Raw genomic sequence first — 21161 nt, forward strand, 5'->3', positions numbered from 1 at the left:
CGTTGATACAGTGCTATATTGATGTCCTAAACCATACATCCATTGAAGGGGGCATATGACATTTTATGATATCCAGATCACTTTATGTCAGTTGACTTCCATCTCTGCTCCCCATTTGGTACGGCTGGTTGTCTATTTATGTTTTATTTGTATATTTTAATAAAAGAAGGGTTCTTTTGGCCCTAATTGGCTTCCCCTTTTTTTAATTGCATTCCCACCATATGAGTGATATTCATACTCAGTATACGGTGTCACAGAGGAAATAACCTACACGGAAAAGAAACCTTTATGTGCTTTCTATCTTCCATTTTCAAGTAAGCATACACGTAAGGATCTATTACCGTATCTTCACGGCATCACTTTGGGTGACCCTATAAGAAGGTGGACGTCTTATTTCTCTTTTGGGACCATCTTCATCACCTAGTTCTCCCTTAACACAGTGGAAAGAACTTTTATGCTCATACAGGATTACACTATTGTATTTTTTGTTTCTTTTTCATGTACAATATGACATCGCTGTGAGGACCGTTTAAAACAAGGGGACATTTGGAGCGCAGAAAGTGAGACTGTATTTTTCTGTTACATATTGTCTTTGTAGGTTGGTGACCTATCTATACTGTCCACTGCTGCTCCAATTTGCAGCGCCTTAGGAAGAATTTTTATTTGTATTGGGGCTCAGGAGGTTGAAAGTTTCCGTTTGGATGGTTTTAGTTTTGTTTTGCGGTTGCCCATGCAGGAGGAGGTTCGCGTTGGCTCTTATCGGAACCTGCGGTCTGCCTGGTCCTTTCCTGACGTACTGCGTGGCAAAGTGGATAAAGCGGTCCAGCTTCGTCACATGATGGGTCCTTTTTCTCAGACCCCATTGGAGGACTTGGTTATTTCTCTGGTGGGTGTTGTTCTGAAGAAGGCCCCTGGTCAGTTCCGGCTCATTTAGCATCTTTCTTACCTGTCTGGGTGCTCTGTCAATGACGCCATTCCCTCTGAGTATTGCTCAGTGGGTTATCAGTCATTTGAGGATGCTCTCGATATGGTTCTGTCCTGCGGGCCCGGGGAGCTCATAGCTAAGATTGAAGTTGCTTTTTGGCTGCTCGCGCTTCACCCTGATTCTTTTTGGTTTATGGGCTTCCGCATCGGGGACGAATATTTAATTGACAAGTGCTTGCCAATGGGATGTTCTGTTTCCTGTGCCTTTTTTGAGACTTTTTTGCATTGGTGTGTGGAGTTTTTAGTTTACCGGCGTTGTTTTATAATTTTGGTGTTCCTATCATGTCAGAGAATATGGAGGGCCCCGTTTCTTGTTTGTCTTTTTTGGGATCCAAATTGACACTGTGGCGGGCTGTTGCTGCCTCCCTGGGGATAAGGTGGAGAAGTTGCGTGAGTGCATTCTGCTGTGTGTTGCGGCGCATAAGGTTACTCTTCGGCAGGCCCAATCGCTTTTGTGCCTGTTGAATTCTGCCTTCATAGTCATCCCTATGGGCAGGCTTTTTTGCCGTAAATTGGAATGAGCCACCGTGGGTGTCACCAGGTCGCGACACTTGATTATGTTGTCGTCCGAGATTCGGTAAGACCTGGCCATTTGGTCTTCATTTCTGGATGACTTTAATGGTGTTTGGATCTGGTTGCCTTCCATGGTCGATAATTCTAGCTTTCAGTTGTTTACAGACGCAGCAGTTTCGGTTGGTTTTGGATGTTTTCTGGAAGGTTCTTTGTGCACTGCTTCATGGCCCCGATGCTGGTTCGAAAGAGGTTTAACTAAGGATCTTTTGCTGTTGGAGCTCTTTCCTATTATGGTGGCTATGGAAGTTTGGGGCGGAGAATTGCGCAATCACAGCATTCTGTTCAGGTGCGATAACCTGGGCATGGTGCATGCAATCAAGATCAGCCTGCCAAATCCTTGCTGGTGTTGCGAGTCTTGACCCAGTTGATGCTGCAATGTTTGAGTTTCAATGTGCTCTTTTGGGCGCAGCATGTCCCGGTGTGGATAACGGCATGGCCAATGCATTATCTCAGAGCCAATGGGATACATTCCGTGCGCTTGCACCTCTTGCTGATGTTGTTGCGGTTCTCTGCCCCCTTTATGTTTGGCAGGTCATCGAGCCGGCTTGGAGGGGTTAGCGGAGCATTCCATCGCACCGGCTACCCTTCGGGCATATCGCCAGGCTTAGACGGAATGGGAAGCTTTTTCCGGGGGTCGTGGGCTTTCATGTAATAGCGGGCATAATCGGATGCTCTCCTTTATTTGGCAGCTCTATGTCTCCGGGAGGTCCAGAGCGGTGGCCTACCATTGGGTGTGGTTCGTTTTATCGACAGTATCTAGGTCGACAATGTTTAGGTCGACCACTATAGGTCGACAGTCACTAGGTCGACATGGATGGAAGGTCAACAGGGTTTCTAGGTCGACATGTGCTAGGTCGACAGGTCTAAAGGTCAACATGAGGGGGTTTTTTGTGTCGTTTTCTCCGTAAAGTGACCGGGATCCCAAATTAGTGCACCGCGTCCCCTCGCATGGCTCGCTTCGCTCGCCATGCTTCGGGCATGGTGCCTTCGCTCCGCTACCGCTTCGCTCGGCACACTTTACCGTTCCAATCGTAGTCCACATGGATCGTTAAGTATGAAAAAATCCCAAAAAAAATTTGTGAAAAACTCATGTCGACCTTTAGACCTGTCGACCTAGCACATGTCGACCTAGAAACCCTGTCGACCTTCCATCCATGTCGACCTAGTGACTGTCGACCTATTTTGGTCGACCTAAACATTGTCGACCTAGACACTGTCGATCTTCAGTCCGGATCCCCTCCCATTACCTGGCCGACATCTCCTTTTTTGCGAAGATTAAGGATGCTCCTGATTATACTAACAGTTTTTTGGATTGCTAAAGCCGTGAAAGGTTGGGCGCGGGTAGTTCATGCTCCCCCAGAAAGCAGGCATCCCATTGAAACATCGCTTCTCCCAGCTGTGCTGGATACGGTTGAGAGCGTGGCCGACTCGGCCTTTGTCATTGCTTTTTCGTTTGGCTTTTTCTATGGCTTACCACGGCGCTTTTTGGGTTTTGGGGCTGGTCGCACCCTCCAAGAAGTTGCATGCGATTTTGCTTCATTCGGATGTCCCTCTGGTGTAGGATTCAGCAGTCTAAGACGGATCAGATGTATCATGGGAAATGGGTTTCCTTGGGCCCTCATTGTCCTCCTCCAGTGTCTCTAGCTGTTCATTATGCCTTGGTCAGGCCTTCCTTGGAGGGTTCTTGGTTGTTGCTCTGTGACAGTTCGCCTCTAACTAAATATCAGGTTGGATGCTGTGTCGCTGCCTTTCCAGTGTTGGCCTTTCCCCTCACGACTTTGTTACTCACTCCTTTCGTATAAGTGTGGCTACGTCGGTGGTGGTGGCCAGTTTGCCTAATAACGATATTAAAGTTTTGGGTCGATGGAGCTCTGCCAGTTATAAGCGTTCTATCAAGCCCGGTCTGTTGTGTTAATGTTTTTGCTGTGGTTTTCTTGTTTATGTCATGTTTTGGTTGTTGTCATTTGTGTTTGTCTTCCTCTGTCCATCCTACTCGAGGATTAGCAACACACTGCTGCTGGCAGCGGTGTGTCTGGAGTTTTTAATGATTTTTTACCTGGACTGACAGACTTAGTTTGGCTTCTTCCTTGATTCTGCGAATTGGCTCCAATTATACGTCCCTCAGCAGGTTTTAAGTTTTTTCCTCCGGTCGAGTTTTACCTGTGTGTTCCTGCTCCTCGCTTCCTCCAGCCCCCCCCCCTCCTTTTTTTGTGTGATTCGTGCTCTTTCCCCTTTGTGTGTTTTTGTTGCATCATATTGGCTGGAAGCTAGTCACCTATGTCCCCGTGGTTTTTGGCAGATTCTCCACATTGGTATCTCTATTGGTATGGTCTCCTATTACATGTCCATACTAACCTATTGTTATTCTATTCTCCCTTCCCTATAGGTTTCTTGGGTGATGGTTGTAAGGTCTGGGTGGTAGGCCACTCCTTTGTGTACTGGGAGGCTAGGTTTGTTGCCTCTGGTGAGGCGCCTGTCTTTCCTGGCTCTGATGCAGTAAGGTGGTTGGGTGTCAGAGGTATGCGATGGAGTGCCTTGAAGTCATTTTTACTGGAAAACGTCCGGTGTCATGGGTTGCTCGACGTGTTAGATCTTCATTTAGGTAACAACGGCCTGGGGAAGATGTCGCAATTGGAGTTGCATGGTGTGATCTTGGAGGATTTGGCTCTAATTAAGAAGGCCTTGCCTTCTTGTGTTTTGATTTGGTCTTTTATAGTGCTCAGGTTGTGTTGTCGGGTGACAACGACTGTCGTGCAATTGATGAGGCCAGAAAGAAGCTTAATTCGGCTGTGGCTAAGTGAATGCTGGCTGCTGATGGTGTGATTGTGCTCCATGAGAGAATCAGGTTTCAGTATCACTATCTTTTCTGCCCTGATTGAGTGCACTTGGATAAGGAAGGTTTGTGTATTTTTTTGGAGGATCTTTTTGTTTATCTGTCTTCGGTTTGTTAGGTGTTGTTGCGAGGCAAAGTTGCTAGGTCAGGAACTTTGCTTTGGCGGGAAAGAACGGCAGGTTAATTGTTTTTAGGTTTTATCTAGATGTTCTTAATGATTATTTCAGGTTTGGTTGGTGTGCTCACCTTGTTGACTATATGCATCTGCTGGATCACCCAGTCGGGGACAGCGACACCACCCAGAAGGGTGGGTAGTCAAGGTATAAGGTTGAGTGGATACCGTTTTGTTGTTTTAGGCTGAGTTTTTAAGTTGGTACAGTTGTACGGGTTGGGGATAGAAGTTATCCGTTATTTCTTGGCCACCACTATTTAATCTTTATTCAGACATTTTTAGTTATAAGTTATCGAATAAATCAGCTAACAATTTCTGCCAAATCTAAGTCTCCGAGTCTTTATTTTAGAGTAAAGTTAAGTGTTAAGGGTTTAATGAATGCACAGAGTTATCCATCAGCCGTTAGGATGTTTAGAAGAACGGAATGACTGAGATAGGAATGGAGAGGGTTAAACATCCATAGGCTGGGGATGACACTCTGGGGACATGTGATCAGACATCCAATAGGGATACAGGTTGGCAGGATCTAGCTGGTTGATAATGCTGGGGAAAAGGAGGAGCTTCCTCTTTTTCTGGTGCTTCCCACCATCCCTCCCCTTTTTATGTTAGTGTTAGGAATATTTGTGTTTGTTTTGCCTTGCATTACCTCATTCCTGCCTCTAGGGGTCTCACTTGTTGCCTCAGGTCTGAATGGCAGTTGCACACTGCCTCTGCAGGGTAATTACCTGATTGTGTGCACCTGGAGCCCAACACCCTGCTGCTATTTAACTCCAGCTCACAGGCACCTAGTTGCAGATCATTGCGGTTCCGTATGGAGTGAGACTGGGCTCTCTCCAGTAACCCTGTCCAGATTCTGCCTTATTTGCTTCTTGGAGACTTCCCTGCAGTTTGCTAAAACGCATGTGCCTTGCTTCTGGACTTCTTACCCTGCCGGTTCAACATCTACATTTCTGGACTATTATTTGCAGTTTGTTTCCATTCCTGCCTGATCACTTCATTTTTGGGTATGTTATTTTTCCCCTGCTTGATTTAAACCCGGATTTCTTCATGTTTATTTTGCATCTATGTTTAACCTGAAATATTCCATTTATCGTGTTTTGTTCCATGTAATCAAGCATCCAGTTTATATTTATTTTTACCACCACTTTTTCCACAATAAAGTTTACTTAATTTTCACCTGGCTTCAGCTGACATCTTTCCAAGCACGCACACACAGAGAACTCTAGAAATCGTTACAGAATGATCTGCCAAAATAAACGTGTGCAGGAGTTTTGTTTTGATTCAGCTGAATCTCATACAATGGCTTCACTTCAGAAAGGTTCCCTGCCTCTCAAGTTTTTGCCGTTTTTGAGTTCTGCATTGCTGGTGGATTTCAGAGAGAAACTGGAGGGTATTCAAATCCTATCTTCAGAGATACTGTCTGCTCTGCCTGAAGATTCAGTAAGATTACCTGCTCCTTTTAAGGAGACGCAGGAAAAAAGGGGAAAAGATCAGTCTGGTGCTCTCAATTCTGGCTGCTGTTTTTCTAGCGTAAGCAAAGGCAAGTTTTGGAGTTTTCCACGACCCAGTCTCTCTGAGGAAGAAAGGAGACATAGAAGGGATAAGAAGCTCTGTTTTTATTGCGGCAGGTCGGGACATTTTATTCAGTTATGTCCTGCTCGCAAACATAAAAAGAGCTTTCCTCGTTCTGCCATAGTGCCAAATTCTGCTCAGTTATGCCACTGTGGTGCTCAAATTTCGAAAGGAGGGGTGTACGGCCAAGCGACCCCAGGAGGGGTGTCCGGCCAAGCGACCCCAGGAGGGGTGTCCGGCCAAGCGACCCCAGGAGGGGTGTCCGGCCCAGCGACCCCAGGAGGGGTGTCCGGCCCTGCGACCCCAGGAGGGGTGTCCGGCCCTGCGACCCCAGGAGGGGTGTCCGGCCCTGCGACCCCAGGAGGGGTGTCCGGCCCTGCGACCCCAGGAGGGGTGTCCGGCCCTGCGACCCCAGGAGGGGTGTCCGGCCCTGCGACCCCAGGAGGGGTGTCCGGCCCTGCGACCCCAGGAGGGGTGTCCGGCCCTGCGACCCCAGGAGGGGTGTGGGTCCCAGCTGCCCTTGCCTCACGGCATGAGGTCCCCGTTGCCCTTGCCTCACGGCATGAGGTCCCCGTTGCCCTTGCCTCACGGCATGAGGTCCCCGTTGCCCTTGCCTCACGGCATGAGGTCCGAGAGGTGCCCGCTTCGCCAGAGGTCCGAGAGGTGCCCGCTTCGCCAGAGGTCCGAGAGGTGCCCGCTTCGCCAGAGGTCCGAGAGGTGCCCGCTTCGCCAGAGGTCCGAGAGGTGCCCGCTTCGCCAGAGGTCCGAGAGGTGCCCGCTTCGCCAGAGGTCCGAGAGGTGCCCGCCTTGCCAGAGGTCCACGCCTTGCCAGAGGTCCGAGAGGTGTCCACCTTGCCAGAGGTCCGGCCAAGGCCTGTCCAGCCCCAGGAGGGGGTTCTGCCTGTCCAGCCCCAGGAGGGGGTTCTGCCTGTCCAGCCCCAGGAGGGGGTTCTGCCTGTCCAGCCCCAGGAGGGGGTTCTGCCTGCCCAGCCCCAGGAGGGGGTTCTGCCTGCCCAGCCCCAGGAGGGGGTTCTGCCTGCCCAGCCCCAGGAGGGGGTTCTGCCTGCCAAGCCCCAGGAGGGGGTTCCGCCTGTCCAGCCCCAGGAGGGGGTTCCGCCTGTCCAGCCCCAGGAGGGGGTTCCGCCTGTCCAACACCAGATAGAGGTGCCTGCCATGCCCGAGATCCAAGATTTGCCCGAGGATCTGCCTTACTTTTATGGAAATATCTCTCACTGTTTAGCTCTCTTCAGATATTATCTGAGTTTTGATGACTTGTCCCCTATTGATATCATTGCTAACGTATGTATGAGATTCAGAGGGAGGGCCTTGAAGTGGGTAAATGGTCTTATAGATAAGGGAGATCCAGTGTTACAAGATTTGCCCGGTTTCCTCAAGGCTGTGACCGAAAGATTCTGTCCATCAACTGTCCTCACTCTCCTAGATGAGTCTATAAAGGTGTGCCCGTCTGAGAACCTGCCTTTGCAGTCTGGGGAGCACCCTCAGTTTTTCAGATGTGGGCAGGTATCTCTAGGTGTTCACGCAGATTGCTCGGCAAGTTTAGCATCTTCAAATTTACCTTCCGTTCTTGATTCCATCCAGGAAAATAAGAAGTCAGTTCTACCGCTGGGTTGTGGCTCCGACTCTGAGAGTGAGCTTCTGTATGATCCTAGACTTGTTATTGATGGACCTGTACTGCCAAGTAGTGTCTTTGTGACACCTTCTAGTAAGTCTAGGCAACCCAAAAAGAAAGGAGGAAAAAAGAAGAGAAGATGAACTTTGAGGCGTCTGGAATCCGCCTGTTTAAAGGGGGGGATAATGTTAGGAATATTTGTGTTTGTTTTGCCTTGCATTACCTCATTCCTGCCTCTAGGGGTCTCACTTGTTGCCTCAGGTCTGAATGGCAGTTGCACACTGCCTCTGCAGGGTAATTACCTGATTGTGTGCACCTGGAGCCCAACACCCTGCTGCTATTTAACTCCAGCTCACAGGCACCTAGTTGCAGATCATTGCGGTTCCGTATGGAGTGAGACTGGGCTCTCTCCAGTAACCCTGTCCAGATTCTGCCTTATTTGCTTCTTGGAGACTTCCCTGCAGTTTGCTAAAACGCATGTGCCTTGCTTCTGGACTTCTTACCCTGCCGGTTCAACATCTACATTTCTGGACTATTATTTGCAGTTTGTTTCCATTCCTGCCTGATCACTTCATTTTTGGGTATGTTATTTTCCCCCTGCTTGAATTAAACCCGGATTTCTTCATGTTTATTTTGCATCTATGTTTAACCTGAAATATTCCATTTATCGTGTTTTGTTCCATGTAATCAAGCATCCAGTTTATATTTATTTTTACCACCACTTTTTCCACAATAAAGTTTACTTAATTTTCACCTGGCTTCAGCTGACATCTTTCCAAGCACGCACACACAGAGAACTCTAGAAATCGTTACAGTTAGTTGGGGGTGGATCGTTGCGTTGACTGATAGGCTGGAAAGAATGGCAGGTTAATTGTTTTTAGGTTTTATCTAGATGTTCTTAATGATTATTTTAGGTTTGGTTGGTGCGCTCACCTTTGTTGACTATATGCATCTCCTGGATCACCCAGTCGGGGACAGCGACACCACCTGAATGGGTGGGTAGTCAAGGTATAAGGTTGAGTGGATTCAGTTTTGTTGTTTTAGGCTGAGTTCTTAAGTTGGTACAGTTGTACGGGTTGGGGGCAGAAGTTAGCCGTTATTTCTTGACCACCACTATTTAATCTTTATTCAGACATTTTTAGTTATAAGTTATCAAATAAATCAGCAAACAGTTTCTGCCAAATCTAAGTCTCGGAGTCTTTATTTTAGAGTTAAGTTAAGTGTTACGGGTTTAATGAATGCACATAGTTATCCATCAGCCGTTAGGCTGTTTATATAGCCTAAGGAAGAAATTTGTTAAGGCAAATGTAAAGTACTTTGTGGAAAACATGGCTTTTCTCGTGACTCCCAATATAGCAGATATCCAATTACTTGCATGCGATAACTCTCTCTAGGGTTTATCACAAATTTCTTTTCACCTATTCTGAGCAGATGAAAGTTGGGGAAAATCACTATTTTTGGGTAAAAATTAGTGATGTGCACCGGACATTTTTCGGGTTTGGTGTTTTGGTTTTGGATTCGGTTCCGCGGTCGTGTTTTGGATTCGGACGCGTTTTGGCAAAACCTCCCTAAAAATTTTTTGTTGGATTCGGGTGTGTTTTGGATTCGGGTGTTTTTTTTTCAAAACCCCCTCAAAAACAGCTTAAATCATGGAATTTGGGGTTAATTTTGATCCCATAGTATTATTATCCTCAATAACCATAATTTCCACTCATTTCCAGTCTATTCTGAACTCCTCACACCTCACAATATTATTTTTAGTCCTAAAATTTGCACCGAGGTCGCTGGATGACTAAGCTAAGCGACCCAAGTGGCCGGCACAAACACCTGGCCCATCTAGGAGTGGCACTGCAGTGTCAGACAGGATGGCAGATTTAAAAAATAGTCCCCAAACAGCACATGATGCAAAGATAAATAAAAAAAAAAAGAGGTGCAAGATGGAATTGTCCTTGGTCCCTCCCATTCACCCTTATGTTGTATAAACAGGACATGCACACTTTAACAAACCCATCATTTCAGTCACAGGGTCTGCCACATGACTGTGGCTGAAATGATTGGTTGGTTTGGGCCCCCACCAAAAAAGACACAATCAATCTCTCCTTGCACAAGCTGGCTCTACAGAGGCAAGATGTCCACCTCCTCCTCATCATTCGGTTCCTCACCCCTTTCACTGTGTACATCCCCCTCCTCACAGAGTTAATTCGTCTCCACTGGAATCCACCATCACAGGTCCCTGTGTACTCTCTGGAGGCAATTGCTGGTAAATGTCTCCACGGAGGAATTGATTATAATTCATTTTGATGAACATCATCTTCTCCACATTTTCTGAAAGTAAATGGAAAAATGACTGTATTACCCTAAATTAGTCCAAGGTGCATATATAAATGAAACCACTCGTTATTATAATTATCTATAATTTATTTCAACATTATCTGTATTTAAAAAATCAATAAAAGCCTTCATACAACTTTTCAGTGAGCTCACTTAAATTCCTAACTATACGTTATATACTTGTGCACATGGATATCTCCCAAAAATACACTTTATTAAAATGTACCTTAGTACTGTATTAAGAATATCTCATATATTAACCTTCAATGCAGTGTATTAAATTAAATGAAATGCTATCAATCAGCTCTTATAAAACTGATCTAATAATTAGAACACAATCTCTTAAGAAAAACCACACGTGGGTATTCAGAAACAATGTCTCATAGTTCCAATATTTGCTCAACTAGCATGAAAAAGCAAACTAACGTCCCAGTTTAGTTTATCCGGACAGTACTGATGTATATTTCCACTACACACAGCAGTAATTGATGACAGTCTCTCACCCGTTCTTTATCAGTTGTATCTGAGTGCCCCAGGGTGTAGTGAACTGGAGCCGCTTGTATACGGACGTATGCACCGGAGACTCCAGCCATCAGCTGTCTGCCCGCGTCTCCACTGAAGGAGACTCGCCGATGGTGTCAGATGTGGAGTCCCGCCTGTTGTCCTTAGCTCCCCGCTCACCTGTGTTTAGCCACTGTGTCTGGTACTGCCGAACTATGCTGGAGCCACTTGTACATGGACACTTGATTTACCGCTTATGCCGTCAATTGGCTGGCCACGTCCTCAGTGAGGGAAATCCCAGCCGGCGGTCAGATGTATATCCGCGTCAGCCGTCCTTAGCTCCCAGCATTAGTAACGGTTCCCGGTGTGGAATGGTCACTTGTAGAATGATCAGCAGATTACCTCTAACGCGTTTCGCACCTGGGTGCTTCCTCAGAGAGTAATGAGCCTTGTATCTCCATTGCCTTATATCCCTGATCATCCTAATTACCCTTTGTTTCCTATTCGTCCATAGAATTATCACAGGTGTGTTCAATCATTCCAATAGCAGTTGCATTTCTGTTCCATGGCACTGCATGTTAATCAAAGATAGCTTGTATATTTCAACAGTTTCTTCTTACTTACTTATAAATACAAATACCTATATTTAACTTAAAATGACTAAATTGCTATTATCTATTCGTCTGTCAAGGAGAGATATTGCCTACATATCCTTTTTATTTTTATTATTATTTTTCCACTCAGATATACAAAATGTCTAGAAATGAAAAAGAGAGATGATTCAAACCCTGGACTATGTCTCTTCTAAACCGATTCTTTAACCACTAGCCCAATGGCTGTATACATTTCTTCCATGTTAATTTTTGTTTCTGTTCTTATTATTACCTTTAACATTCTTAATCCTTCTAGTTAATGCTCAAATTAACAACTATTTGCTATACATCACCGCAATATTATCTATATACAGTTTCTATATGGGAATGACCTCAAATAAATATATGGAATTAGTTTCCTCTAAAATAAAACAAAAATAAAAAAAATAAAAAATAAAAATCAATGCAAATATTAGAATCCTATACAAAAATAGATGCACATGTTTGCTGCAATATAATTAATAGACTAAAATAAAATTATTAGAATAGACCAGTGAATACTACTCATCAAGATTCGAACCCCGGACCTTACTAATGCTAAACCAGTTCTCTTCTCCTTAGGCTATCGGCTAGTCCTCATAATGTTCTTCATTCTAAACATGTAAGGTCACAATGACTATCTCTCATACAATATAGGTGTATTATGAACGAAGAAAAGGAACTGGTGATCTTGAAAATTCTAATTTTATTATGTCTCTATTTCTACTCTATATCCCTAACTGTAAGACCACAGTATACCTTAATTCCCTTTCCTATGTACTGTATGACCCCTATTCATCGGACACCATCCTAAGCCTAACCTTCTTTATCCACAATGAATTACTACCTCTGATATCACTTATTCAGACTTGGTCGCTCCACTTACAATTACATGAAGGATTCAAAGTCAATGTTCTCGTTTAGCCCATATAGATGAAGCGTCTTTAATTTAAAAATTCAATAGGCCTCACGAGAACTGAGGGTCCTGAATCTATCCCCCCCTCTTTTAGTTTTCTTAACATGCTGAACCCCTGTTACGGTAAGTCCCTCAATACAGCCCCCATGTTCTTACGCAATGTGTCTAGACACACTATGGAATTGGAATTTCTTTAATATGTTGAGTCTATGTTCACGAAATCTCGTTTTAAGAGTTCTTGTAGTACGACCCACGTATTGCAGTCCACATTGGCACTGCAATACATATATGCAGTACACTGAATCACAATTGATAAATTCTTCAACCTTGAAGACTTCATTTGTACTATATGACTTAATTTCATTGGTTTTCTTCTTCATAATCTTACACGTGATACAGTTTGTCTTTCCACATCTATAGCAGCCTGTGAGATTTGATGTGGATAACCACATCCTTTTGGCTTCCATTTTCTCATCACTTTTTAACATACTGGGTGCTAAGTGTGATTTTAAATTCCTATTCTTCTTAAAAACTACTTTTAAATGGGGGTCTATGGTTTTCTGTAGAACATGATCTTATTGTAAAATTTCAAAATTTTTCATCAATATTTTCTTAATTTCTCCAGATTGATTGTTATATTTTGACATGTAGAATAATTTTTCTTGTTTAGTTAAACTTTCTCCATCCCCAAATCTTTTGTTCTTTTTATTTTTATTTTGTTTAGGTTGTAGCAATAACTTCATATCCAAATTTAGACTTTTAGAATACGCGGATTTTAGTAGAGATTCAGGGTAACCTCTACTTTCAAAATCTTCAAACATAGTGCTTGCTTGTTTACTATACATATCTTTATCAGAACAATTCCTACGTAAACGATTAAATTGACTTTGAGGCACATTTATTAACCAGGGTTTATAATGTCCACTTGAAAAATGCAAATAATTATTGGTGTCAACTTCTTTTTTATAATTTGCAGTAATTATCACTGGGCCTTCCGAAGAGATAGTTAGATCCAAAAAATTCACCGATTGCTGATCCAAACAATGTGTAAATTTTAAATTATAATCATTAGTGTTAAGGTATGTGACAAACTCTAGTGCTAACTGTGCATCCCCATCCCAAATAATAATCAAATCATCTATGTAACGGCCATAGTACACCAGGTTCGCGCTATATGGTCCTTTCCAAATGTGTTCTTCTTCAAATCGTCCCATATATAGATTTGCAAAGCTTGGCGCGAACCTGGTGCCAACTGAAGAAAAAATGTGTCTTCAAATAAAAAATAATTGTGAGTTAAAATAAAAGTGATGGAATCTAGTATAAATGTCTTCAAATTATCTGACAACACCATATCTGTAAATAGTATGCTATTGAATCCACCCCCAATTGATGTGGTATATGTGTGTACAATGCCTGTACATCTTATGAAAGAAACAAATAGTAAGACTTCCATTCTATATTACTTAAAATATTAATTAGATGCATAGTGTCCCGTATATGTGATCTCAAGCTAGTCACGTGTGTCTGTAAAAAATAATCAATAAACTGTGAAAGGTTGGAAGTGAGGGCCCCAATACCAGAAATTATAGGTCTCCCAGGAGGTGCCATGAGTGATTTGTGAATTTTGGGAATGTGGTAAAATATTGGTGTGATAGGGAATTTAATAAACAGAAAAGAAAACTCATCTTTGGAAATGACTTCCTGTCGGAATGCCCAGTCCAGCAAGTTTATATATTCTCATAAGTATAGATCAATAGGATCTTTGTCCAATTACAGTAAAAAAATTTGTCACCCAGCTGTCTATATGCCTCTTCTATGTAGTATGTTCCATCTAGAACAACTACCCCTCCGCCTTTATCGGTGCTTTTAATTACCAAGGAATTGTCTCGTTCTAGTAGTTTCAATGCACTTTGTTCATGTTTAGTCAAATTGGACCATCGTGACTTTTTTCCACAAACTGATTGGAATTCATCTAAAGTTTTTTTTATAAAAATATAGAATTGTGTTAGACTTGTATTTATCTGGATAGAAGCTTGACTTTTTCCTAAAGACATCTCTGCTTTTGATGATTGCCTGATCCTGTTGTATATCAAATACTTTGCAATAATTTCCTGTCTCGGTTACATTATTTTCTGACCACAGTTCCTCCAACATATCTAGAGGATCTTTATCAGTTGAATCCAATACTATTGGTGTATTAGTATCTGGTAATCTTTTTAACACAAAGTATCTTTTTCTACAAAGGTTCCTAACAAAATGGTTTAGTTCAACAAACAGGTCAAACATATTTGGATCTTTTGATGGGGCATAATTCAAACCTTTCCTCAGTAGTTTTATCTGGTCAGAGGTTAACTCTTTTTTACTAAGGTTAAAAATGCCTTTCTGTTCTACTGGAATCTTGGTTTTCTTGTGGAGTTTTCTCCCTCCTCTGACTCCCCTCTTTCTCGATATCTTTTGGGGGTACCTATGTCTAACCTCGCATACCTGTTCGGATGCTGGTAACTTGTCAGACTCCTGTCCAATTCTAAAAAATTGTTTCCAGAGGTGCTGTTTTCAGGGTATTTGTTTACTTCTCCTCTCCTGTATTGATAATCACGTTGGGTATTATTTGGCTGTTTTGTAAAATCAGTTCTATAATTACGGGGGGTATATCTTTGTTGTATTGGTCCCTTATTTCTATTAGATCTCTGATCTCCCATGATAGTGGTCTACGCTTCATATCTGTTGGACATTCCATCTGAGTAGATTCCTGTTCCCTATATTGAGTGGAGGGGTTCCTTTTTTTGTATGTGCGTACTCTATTGTCCTTGTAATCTTGATTGTCCCTATGTAATTTTCTCTTTTTATTCTCACTAACTCTTTTTCAAATATCTCAACTTTCTTATTAGTCACCCTATCTCTCTCAACAAACTGAGGAGATTCTTTAATTTACTTAGTGATTTCTTAGTTTCTTCAATCTTATCCACTATATCTCTCACTTTTCTTTCCCGGTATTCTATAAGTAATTTCATAAGTTGAAAAGAGCACTCATGCAGAGTTTGGTGCCATTTTGTATTCAATGTAGGATTATCTTGTATGGAAAGAGCTTTGAATATTCTTAGTCCCCTCAGGATCTGCATATTTTGGATGTATTTCTTTAAGGTGACGCTGTCCCACCAGTGCCTCATCTCATCCTTCAAAAGCTGTTCCAACTTGATGAATCCTCCCATTCATAGTCCATGGTTTGAATCATCTCTCTTTTTCATTTCTAGACATTTTGTGTGCGAAACGCGTTAGAGGTAATCTGCTGATCATTCTACAAGTGACCATTCCAAACCGGGAACCGTTACTAATGCTGGGAGCTAAGGACGGCTGACGCGGATATACATCTGACCGCCGGCTGGGATTTCCCTCACTGAGGACGTGGCCAGCCAATTGACGGCATAAGCGGTAAATCAAGTGTCCATGTACAAGTGGCTCCAGCATAGTTCAGCAGTACCAGACACAATGGCTAAACACAGGTGAGCGGGGAGCTAAGGACAACAGGCGGGACTCCACACATCTGACACCGTCGGCGAGTCTCCTTCAGTGATGAAGCGGGCAGACAGCTGACGGCTGGAGTCTCCGGTGCATACGTCCGTATACAAGCGGCTCCAGTTCACTACACCCTGGGACACTCAGATACAACTGATAAAGAACGGGTGAGAGACTGTCATCAATTACTGCTGTGCGTAGTGGAAATATACATCAGTACTGTCCGGATAAACTAAACTGGGACGTTAGTTTGCTTTTTCATGCTAATTGAGCAAATATTGGAACTATGAGACATTGTTTCTGAATACCCACGTGTGGTTTTTCTTAAGAGATTGTGTTCTAATTATTAGATCAGTTTTATAAGAGCTGATTGATAGCATTTAATTTAATTTAATACACTGCATTGAAGGTTAATATATGAGATATTCTTAATACAGTACTAAGGTACATTTTAATAAAGTGTATTTTTGGGAGATATCCATGTGCACAAGTATATAACGTATAGTTAGGAATTTAAGTGAGCTCACTGAAAAGTTGTATGTAGGCTTTTATTGAATTTTTATATACATATAATATTGAAATAAATAATAGATAATTATAATAACGAGTGGTTTCATTTATCTATGCACCTTGGACTAATTTAGCGCAATACAGTCATTTTTCCATTTAGTCTTGTATTTGGAGCAGTTGAGTGGTGATCTCCCAGCTTCATTTTTAGCTGTATGAACACAGATACAGCTGGACTGTGGTTTGCAGCTTGAATTGGAACTAAAATAACGATTAACTATATCAGTATTTTGTTGAACAATTAGCGCCTTAATTGCTTCTAGCTTTGTCTATTTTCTGAAAGTAACCTCCTATGCCGATCGCTGAGAAGGTTACTGGCTGCACTAAACACTCTTTCGGAGTACACACTGGAGGGGGGGCAACTTAGGTAAAATAAAGCCAGTTTGTGCAAGGGCCTCCAAATTGCCTCTTTTTCCTGCCAGTATACGTACGGACTATCTGACATGCCTACTTGGATGCTGTCACTCATATAATCCTCCACCATTCTTTCAATGATGACAGAATCATATGAAGTGACAATAGACGACATGTCAGTAATCGTTGGCAGGTCCTTCAGTCCGGACCAGATGTCAGCTATTGCTCCTGACTGCTCTGCATCAACGCCAGTGGGTGGTTTTGGAAATGTTATCCTTTTCCTGGCAGCTCCAGTGGCGGGAGAAAATGAAGCAGCCACCTCTTCCCACCCAGAGTTGGGAAGGTCAGACATCGCAACCGACACAATTGGACTCTCCTTCGGGATTTGTGATTTAGAAGAACGCACAGTTCTTTGCTGTGCTTTTGCCAGCTTAACTCTTTCATTTTTCTAGCAGGAGGATGAGTGCTTCCATCCTCAAGTGAAGCTGAACCACTAGTCATGAGGAACATAGGTGAAGGCCTTAGCCGTTCCTTGCCACTCCGTGTCGTAAATGGCATATTGGCAAGTTTACGCTTCTCCTCAGATGCTTTTAATTTAGATTTTTGGGTAATTTTACTGAACTTTTGTTTTTTGGATTTTACATGCTCTCTACTATGACATTGGTCATCGGCCTTGGCAGACGACGTTGATGGCATTTCAACGTCTCTGCCATGACTAGTGGCAGCAGCTTCAGCACTAGGTGGAAGTGGATCTTGGTCTTTCCCTATTTTACCCTCCACATTTTTGTTCTCCATTTTTTAATGTGTGGGATTATATGCCAGTAATATATCTGGAATTAGACGGCAGTAATGTCTGGAATTAGATACCACTAGATAGATACCAGATACCACTGTGACTGGAATGATGATGACCAATGCACAGTGACAGGACACTACCACAGTACCCTAGAGCAGCAAGATGTAGCATAAGAAGCTTTTAGTCACCACAATGCAGCACTGACACTGAGCACAGATATTAAGCACTGTTCAGGATACTAGAAGTGACACAGAGCTGCAAGATACAGCAATGGACTACTGTACTACTATATACTTGTGGTCACCACAATGCAGCACTGTACTACTATATACTGGTCACCACAATGCAGCACAGATATTGAGCATTGATCAAGAGAATAGAACTGAGTCTGACTTTGAGCTGCAAGATACAGCAATGAACTACTGTACTGTACTATATGCTGGTGGTCACCACAATGAAGCACTGTACTACTACTGTATATACTGGTCACCACAATGCAGCACAGATATTGAGCACTGATCAGGAGAATAGAACTGAGTCTGACTCGGAGCTGCAAGATACAGCAATGGACTACTGTACTGTACTACTATATGCTGGTGGTCACCACAATGCAGCACTGTACTACTATATACTGGTCACCACAATGCAGCACAGATATTGAGTGTTACGTTCACTGTACTTGGTACTCCTGAAACTGGGCGGATGAGCCCCAAGTACAGGAACATAATGCTGGAGTGGGACGGAGTTCATCAGCAACCCCTACAGAAACCCTGACTCCGTTGTTCCACCCGCGTGGTCAGTCTACGCCTGCGAGACTATGTTTGCTTGGGCCCACGGCAGCCATGTTTGAAGGGCGGATTATGTCTGCCCAACTCCGATGCCCCCCGGTCTTAGTTGGAGACAAGGCGTAAACTGAGATGGGGCGAGAACAAGCGGAACCTCTAACTAAACAGAAACCCGAGTTAGGGGCAACTACAGAATTCAAACAAAAGTATGTGCGGCTCAGCCACCAAGACAAATAACAACAAAGGCAATGCTGTCCATACGCCGAGACAATACTGTGGTGTACCGGCGATGACAGCATACACAGAACCCTCTGCAGAAAATCCAAAAGCAAATATAACAAGAAGCTACAGCCAAGGCCGTAAGGTGCAACAAAGCCGCTACTCACAACACTGGTGCTAATATAGGCAGGCGAACGGGAACCATGAGGTCGCAGGCACAGGCTCACAGGAATGGAAAGCTGGAAGGATTCCAGCAACAGGCCACAGGACACTAGGACTCAGGATTACAGGATCAAAGGCAGACAAAACTCAGGATTCCAGGACAGGAACGCTCCAGGGCAGGAAGCAGCTCACAAGAAGCTCCGGACTCTGACAGAGCTGAGTACACAGGAATCCAGTATCAGACAGGGCCTGGACACAGATGCAATACTGGACAAGACACTAATCAGGAACATCCAGGTATAACAACAAATGTCTATCACCAGCCCAGAACTGCATAGCTATCTAGGTAATAAGGGAACACGCCCCAATCAGGATGGCTGGAGGCCAGGCACACTGTTATGACCAAAATAGCTGCAGGTGAGAGTAACACAGACCAAAACCAGATTGCAGTACCGAGACTCACCACATAATGATCAACTAAAAGACAGGTGAGGCTAAACACATAGAAACAGGCTGCAATTACACCGACTCACCACCGGCGGCCAATAAGAGTCTTCTAAACAAATACAATGGAAATCCTGGCATGCAAACAGAACTATAATACATGAAATTAATAAACAGAATGCAAACCGGAATGAACCACTGCTTGTGGGTCATAACAGTATCCCCTCCTTAAGGGTGGACTCCGGATACCCCATAAAAGCCAAGGGGAACAGAAACAGAAGTATAACATAAAATACATAACCAAAATGCAAAACAGGAATGAGCCACTGCCGTTGCTCATAACAGTACCCCTCCCCATCCCTTGAGGAGGGGTCAACGGACCCCAAAATTCAGTTTGTTTCAAACAAGGGATACATGAAAAAACCTGACACACTGGTAAAATCAGACAATGGCAAGAAACAGAAACAAGCTGTGGCAACAGCTTGTAACAGTGCCCCCCCCCCCCCCTTGACGGTGGCCACTGGACACAAGACAGGATTTTTTTTTAACAAGGCAAGAGTCAGCAATTATTTCTTTTTCTTCTTTTTCCCCTGTGCCTGCTTGGAGACACCAGGAAAGGAAGAAATCCCTGACTCAAAAAGTCTTCAAAATATATAGGTCGAGCAGTTATATGATTCTTCCCTTTTCTACTAGAATGCCCAGGCAAATAAGAAATCTCATCAGTTTCAGAATCCGAGAACAGACCATAGATTGGTTCCATTCCCCTAGGTACTGAAACTTTAGGAGAATTCCTGTAGGGAGAAGACAGGAAAGCACATCCAGTAGCCAAAGCAATAGGCTGAGATTTTTGTGTCGAGTTTACAGTATACGGTGGACTTTCAGCAGATAAGTCGGGTGACCTAGAGGAACCTGAACCAATTTCTTTGGAACCATACCTTTTAATAACTGCATCACTGCATGCCGGGGGATCCTGAAGAATGGGATCTTCAGTCTTCATTAAGTTGGACGCCCACTCAAAAGACTCCCCTCTAAAGGAATATATCAGATAGAGCATAAGGTTCTCTGAAGTGATGCCCAGAAATGGTCTATACAGCATAATGGTGTAGTAGTGTTTGGTTAGTGCAAAAATTGGACTAAGTCCCCATCAAAGACTATAGACGTTGAGATATCAAAAGAGTCAGGCTCTGCCTCATTCCCATCTGACTGACTGGAGTGCATTGCTAGGACCAGGTCACTACTGACCTTACTCGAGGCTGTGGCCTTCGGAACCCCCTTTGGGGCAGTGGCCTTCGGAACCCCCTCTGGGGCAGTGGCCTTTGGAACCCCCTCTGGGGCAGTGGCCTTCGGAACCCCCTCTGGGGCAGTGGCCTTCGGAACCCCCTCTGGGGCAGTGGCCTTCGGGAACCCCGCAGGAGCAGTGGCCTACAGGAACCCTGCTGGGGCAGTGACCTTTGGGAACAACCCTGCTGGGGCAGTGGCCTTAGATTCTCTTACTGGGACTGGACCATCGGATTCCCTCTCTGGGACCGGACCGTCAGGCTCCCTCTCTGGGACCAGACCGTCGGGCTCCTTCTCTGGGACCAGACCGTCGGTCTCTTTCTCTGGGACCGGACCGTCGGGCTCCCTCTCTGGGACCGGACTATCGGGCTCCCTCTCTGAGTCAATAATTATCGAGACTTCTCCCGGGATTATGACCTCCGGGACTTTTGCTGAAGCTATGACCTTCAGAACCTCCACTAAAGCTATGCCTCTTGAGTCCTTTCCTGGGGAAGCGACCTCTAGACCCTTCTCTGGGGCTGTGCCTCTCGAGACCCCACCTGGGGACATAGCTTCAAAGATCCCTTCTGGGGTTGTACTTCTAGAGTTCCCTTCTGGAGCTATAGCTCTAGATACCCTTTCTGGGGTTGCACATTTAAAGTCCCTACCTGGGGTAAAAGATTCTAAGACCCCTTCTGGGATTGACACCTGAGCTATTATATTCGATGCCCCTCTTTGACCCTGAGCATCGGGCACCGCTCCTAGACCCTGAGCATCGGGCACCGCTCCTGGGCCCTGAGCATCGGGCACCGCTCCTGGGCCCTGAGCATAGGGCACTGCTCCTGGGCCCTGAGCATCGGGCACCGCTCCTGGGCCCTGAGCATCGGGCACTGCTCCTGGGCCCTGAGAATTGGGCACCG

This window comes from Pseudophryne corroboree, chromosome 5 (genome assembly GCF_028390025.1).
Source record: "Pseudophryne corroboree isolate aPseCor3 chromosome 5, aPseCor3.hap2, whole genome shotgun sequence".
NCBI lineage: Eukaryota > Metazoa > Chordata > Amphibia > Anura > Myobatrachidae > Pseudophryne > Pseudophryne corroboree.